Genomic DNA, 6,180 nt, shown 5'->3' on the forward strand with positions numbered 1-6,180 from the left:
AATTAAATATAATTAATGCAGTGCATCGCTTACGTTGCTCTTCTGGCGGTTATTGCTCGGTCTTTGAGTCTGTACACCAGATAACAGTCGCTCTGTAGACGAAGCTAAATCTAAATGCTGGTGATGTGTTCATGGGTATGTGCATTTACTGAGTCAATATATGTGAAGGTACAGTAGCCCTGACAACATAAGCCTTCATATAAGGGGTAGAAAACTGTGTTTTAGCCACTAAGCCCTGATGTGTTTAACATCATTTAAAGCCAAACCTGGACACAATAAAGAGTACAGGACTTCAATCTGCAGCTGACAGGGTGACATGAATGGAAAGACTGTAGTTGTAGTGATGTTTCTATTCAGTCATCACACATAACACAGTAAGTGAAAACATTACAAACATTTTTTGGTTCAGGCAGAGGCAAAAGCTTATATGTGCCTCTCCTACATTCTTATCAATTTAACCTCACAAAAAATCACTCACACTTGTAAAAACAAACAAACAAACAAACAAAAAAAACCTGTAAACCAGTCTTTTGACAACCCAAAATAATTTTGAATGATTGTCCCACAATTTAACTTAACACAATTTAAGCCTGACAATAGAAATTAATCTCCCTTTAAGCTCTTTTTGAACGGTACCTCTCATTCATCTCCTTTCCTTAAAAAATAAAAAATAAAATTAATAAAAATACAAAATAAATAATAAGAAAATAAAAAATAAATTAAAAAAAGTTTATACACAGGATGACTTTGTTTTTGCTTTGAGCATTAATTGCATTTTTTTTTTAAATAATATACCAAATCACTAAATTTCATGCATTGGCAATTTAAAACCCGAATTAATATGATCATAGTAACCAGCCATTTTAATAATAATGAATAATCAATAACATTTTTGTAGACTATTGAATTTGTAGTCGTTTAAAAGATTGACCCCCACAGTTGTGAAGTTGCTCAGAAAAAAAAAATAATAAAAAATCTCTGAGAGTGGGTTAAAACTAGTTAGAAAGAGAGCAGAAAGTTTAAATTAATAGTTGAAACCTCTGCTACTCTTAAGTGGTTGTAGAACAAATAGAAAATATACAGAAAACTACTGAAAAAGAGACCAAACCTAAACATTGTCAATTCTACAATTACTCTGCACTGTGTAAAATGTACATACGTGTTTATATAACTTATAGTGTAAAATAATATCCAGTTTAAACCCATTCAAAAGAACACACTTGGAGCATGACGAGTGGTTTGATGAAGGGTTTCTGTATGTGTATGTCAGACAAAAAGGTTGGAGACCGCTGCAATGACTATATGTATTAATTAATATCTTGTTCCACCAACTTCAGGAACACTCAATAAGCTCAGCTGGAAAGAACCATAACAGAAACTGTCAAATGGTTAATGAACCAAACAAGAATGTATGTTTAAATGTGTAGACATGACTCTCATTTTGTAAGTATTGATGCATGCTGTCCCATAACTTAACATTACATGAAAATTTAAAGCACCCATCACATATTTATTTCACCAAGTTTAAGTGCAGCGAGTAAAAAGAGCTCATTTCTTACAAGTCCTGATTATGTACTCTTTTCTGTGGACACTTGGGGACGCCAAAGACTGAGGCAGACACACAGTTGGTGCGTGAGATGATGGGTTCACAAAGGCCATGTGGAAAATTATACCCTTGAGCTCTTGAAACGTGCACATGTGCAGCTTTAATGTTCCTTTATGATGGACATGATGTGAGACAGTCTGAAAAAGGCTTAACATGCATCTTTACTGAAGATCTCCACTTATTGAAAATGATCCAGCTTGACGTCTCTTTTGTCTTTGGATCTCTGGGTTACCGATGATGTCATATTGCTACCTTGCAAGATGTGTATGCAAGGACAGCTTATTTTTATGACTGTTTTGTATGTGTAAAGTGTAGTTAAAGGTTTGAGCTTGCATTATTTTCATTTTTAACCTGTTGTGTTTGAACTTTTTGTATTGATTTTTACTGCTTTATTGTTTGATTCTCTCTCATCTCTTTTATTTATCACAATATTCATTCCTTTGTATGTTGCCTTGTGTGATTTATTCTTTTGTTCCCTGTTGAGCCAATTGCAAGGCTCCACAGCCGATCTAACGGCAGCATGTCGCTCCTCTCTTCCATCTGAGCGCGAAGCAGCCAGCAGCACCGCCGCCTGGGGACAATGGCCAGCCACCCAACGAAGCAGCAGTAACTCAAAGTGACAGCCAATGGAGAGCAGAGAGGCACAGACATCAGATGGTAAAGGTAAACCATCTAGTATGGATCACAGCCCAAACTTTAACCTTCAGAGAGCGTTTGTCGAAATCCCTGGAGGGGAGGCAATGAAAGTGCAGCGCATCAAAGAGGGTCTTTCCATTTGGAGCTGGCAGGATGCAGCCTCAAACAACAACTTGAGATACATGTGTTTTAACAGTACGACTCCCACCTCTGCATAAGTGTCCGAATGAATACGGCTCCTGGTGTTGATCTGAAGTGAAAGTAGACCACCTTTGGGTGAGGTGTCAGAGCGCCTGCAGGTATAAAATACACCTGTCTGCTAATGGGGGGCAGGAAAACATCCAAGCTCAGTTAACACATTGGCCCAAGGATGTTTAACACCTTTAATATATCTGACATACCATCTTCTGTTGTTTTTTATTGAGAAAATAACAGATACACCAACACAGACAATGTTACCAGTAACTCATATAGAAGTGGTGCATGACAAAAAACATACACATACAAAATGTGTTAAGATCCTGTTGTATTTTGTTTTATGTATATGAAATCCAGACTCAACAAGACACTGAAATGATACAATAATTTCTTTCTAAAATCTCCAAAAAGAAACCAAAAAAAAGAAGCCAAAAACCCTGCTAAATTTAAGAGTGACAGCGCATTAGTGAAACAGGCTGCAATTGTAACCACTCAGGGCATTTATTCACTGTCAATTTACATCACCAGAAAGAGCTTGTGTTGCCGCTGACAGGCTCGTGTTGCCGCTGACAGGCTCAAGCCCTTTTTAAACAGGAGTTGTGCAAATTTGCAGGAAAGCCAAATCAGTTTTTTTTTTCAGCATTTGCAATATAAAAACAAAATCGGGGAGTGCAGCAAAATGCCGCCTACCTACTTTTGTTTATACAGAATGCGCCTTTTTCGGGGCAATGGGGGGCGTGAGCAAGTAACAAAACATGTAGCTCAGTGTGTGACGTAAACAGTGACGTGGGAGGGAAGCCACGGCTGGTCAGTCCTTCGGCGATTCTCTCGAAAGTCGGCCCGTTCTTCACCGTCCCCGTCATCTGACAGTTAATGGCCTCTTTGTTTGCGAGGACAAGGAGGGCGCACAATTCCTTGTCTCCCCAGTTGCTCATCTTTACAGTGTCTGTCAGGTTTGTGTTTCCCTCTTGCTACTAGCTGCTCGCTAATTCCTGCTATCAGCTGTTTCCTGTTTATCCACCGCCAGTGGCTCACACATGCAGCGTCATCAACAGCTCCTCCCACAGGTCATCAACAGCCCCTCTCGGTCATTTTAAACTAAAAAGGTCCTGCCAATATGTCTAACCTACGAGGTAGAAAAATGGGCACCTCGGATCAACTCGCCAATCCGGCTCTGTGTGTCTAAACGCTCGCAGCTTGCCGGCAAAACAGCCCAACATTCGCAGAAAGTCTGGCAGTGTAAAAGGGGCTTCAGATTGTTATTGTAAGTGTCTGACATCTTACGGAAAGGATCCCCACAGAGATAGACTCTTTTTCTAAAGATTTAAAACCTTTTTGCTTAACAGCCCCAAAATTGCCATCGCCAAACATGCCAGACCTCATTTAAAAAAAACAGTAATTTTAGCATGTATAGAGGCAGCATATTTTCACATTTAACTGGGTAAATTAAAGGTTTATTTCAACCAAACCAGAGTTGGTGAATGTTGGAGCAGTAGAAAGACAAACCAAGATGGATTTTGTGAGTTTTATTTAGCTTCTGTTGACTTTGAATTAAGTGTGTTTCATGGTGATAAAGTTACTGTTTTTGTAAATGGAGTCTGGTGGGTTTGGCGATGGTGATTTCAGGGCTGTTTCTGGTCAAACAAAAAGGATGTTACTCTTTATTAAAAAGGTCTTTCTCTGTAAGGAGTCCTTTCCATAATGTTGTCAGATACTTAAAATAATAATCTCAAGAACTTTTAGTGGACATAAATTGGCAGTGTAAACATGCCCCAAGTGCTTACATTGCAGCCTATTTTGTCACTGTTGTCTGCCGTCCTCTTGCTCAGTACTGGATCAGTTCCAAAAATTGTTGCTCTCATTCACACTTAGACAAAAAAACAAGGTGAAATAGGGTCCAGGTTGAAAAATACCGAAGTTACCCTTTAAGTGCACATCCAAACCGCCATCTTCTTTGGTTGGTTGGGTGTCTGAGAGCTTGCAGACCAAATGTGGAGCTATGTATGTAAGGTTATGCGTTTTTATATAATGATGTAGGTTATGTAGTGGATTTTGTGGATGGTATTTGCAGTAGTATACCTAAACTGACCAAAGAAAAAGCAAAATGATCTTTTAACCTGTTTCTTTTTATGTAATTAATGGCAGAAGAATCTAATCAATGAAAAATAATCTGTTAAACTTGATTAAGATTGATAAATTGCTTCTGTAGACAAGTTTTTCCATGTCTGTGAAAAGGTTTTGGAATCTCTCAGCCAAATAAAAGAGTCATTTCTCCGGCCTTCAGTTTGAATTCCAGCAGATGGAGAGTGTGGAGTTATGAGGGCATTGAAGGAATCTGGCCATTGGGCTTTACCAGGGCAGGATGATCGACTTGAAGGGGGGCAGGGTGTGTGTGTGTGTGTGTGTGTGTGTGTGTACCAGGGTGGGGGGTAGTAGACGTGTTTACTATGGGTAATGAACCAATCAGCGGGCCGCCCAGGGGGGGATGTGGGGGTGCCGGTTAGGGGAATAGGGCTTGCCCCCCCATCTTTCCTCTCCCTAAATGTGGGTCACTTCCCATCCTCGGGTGATTTCCCTCGTGTTTCTGTAGGAACAATAACCCTCCTGCACCCCCCAATACCCTTATCAAGTCACTTACTCATTAACGATGCTCTTTAATTAAGCTGTGTGGTCTCGTTAGCTTCCCCCTGATGTCTCACATGGGCCGTGTACAACCATCCGTCCGCTTCATTGTTATTATCCAGCGATTTCCTGAATCACTTATTGTGGGTCATCTCTTGTGACAGGGGATGATGTCTATAGGAAGCCGTCTATTTGTGTGTACCTCAAAGGTCCTATTAAAAAAACAACCTCCCTCCTGGTCCTTTGTCTCCCGCCCACAGATCACTAAGAAGTAGTATAGGGTAGTATTGCAGCATCACATTGCTGAGCTTCCATGGTGGTACTCCTGCCTCCGACTTTTAACTAGGGGCATGTAACTGACACCAGTAATTAAATGAGTAAGTACCTCCTACAACCTCACTTTAAAGGAACTACCCCATTTACCAGTACCACCTAAAAGGAGTCCATTGACCTTGATGGTACTTCAGCAAACCTCTAACATACACGTTATCTTCGAAAGAAGCATCATTGATTTGTTTTCCATTCGTGGAACCTTTTATCATCCTTTGACTCTTCACAAAAGCCCCATTGACTCACCAGCTTTGCGAGCATGGTGTGGCGACAACCTCCTCCGTCTTTTCAGGTTAGGTCCTGACCATATGACGAAAAAGAAAAAAGGTCAGGAGACATGCAGGACCCAGGAGACTCATGGATTGGCTTTAAGTGGTTGCCCCAACTCCCCCACCCCCCCGCAGGCCACATGTTCACAGCATGAAGAGAGCAGGGGCGATGGCAAATGACAGTCGCTTTGTACCCCAATCTCTTTGTCTGGTCATAGAAGGATCTGCCATCACACAAAGAAGAATCCAGGAGTGAGAGAATTTCCCTCAGCCCAATAAAACAACAAGTGTGTAACAGCTGGCTGTGAGGCAGGTCTGATTAATCTAATATGAAACACAGGTTTTTATTTTTTCTGTTTTACATCACTGAAGCCAAATTTTGTTTTTGATTGGCGGATATCTGCCTGACACAGTGGTTATAATTAGATCCAGGTCAGCTGACACAAACAGACACACGGCTGCTCTTTTTTATGTGGAGTGACCACATGAGTACACAAGATGCACAATGATGTTGACATT

The sequence above is a fragment of the Epinephelus fuscoguttatus genome, linkage group LG13 (assembly GCF_011397635.1).
Source record: "Epinephelus fuscoguttatus linkage group LG13, E.fuscoguttatus.final_Chr_v1".
Lineage (NCBI taxonomy): Eukaryota > Metazoa > Chordata > Actinopteri > Perciformes > Serranidae > Epinephelus > Epinephelus fuscoguttatus.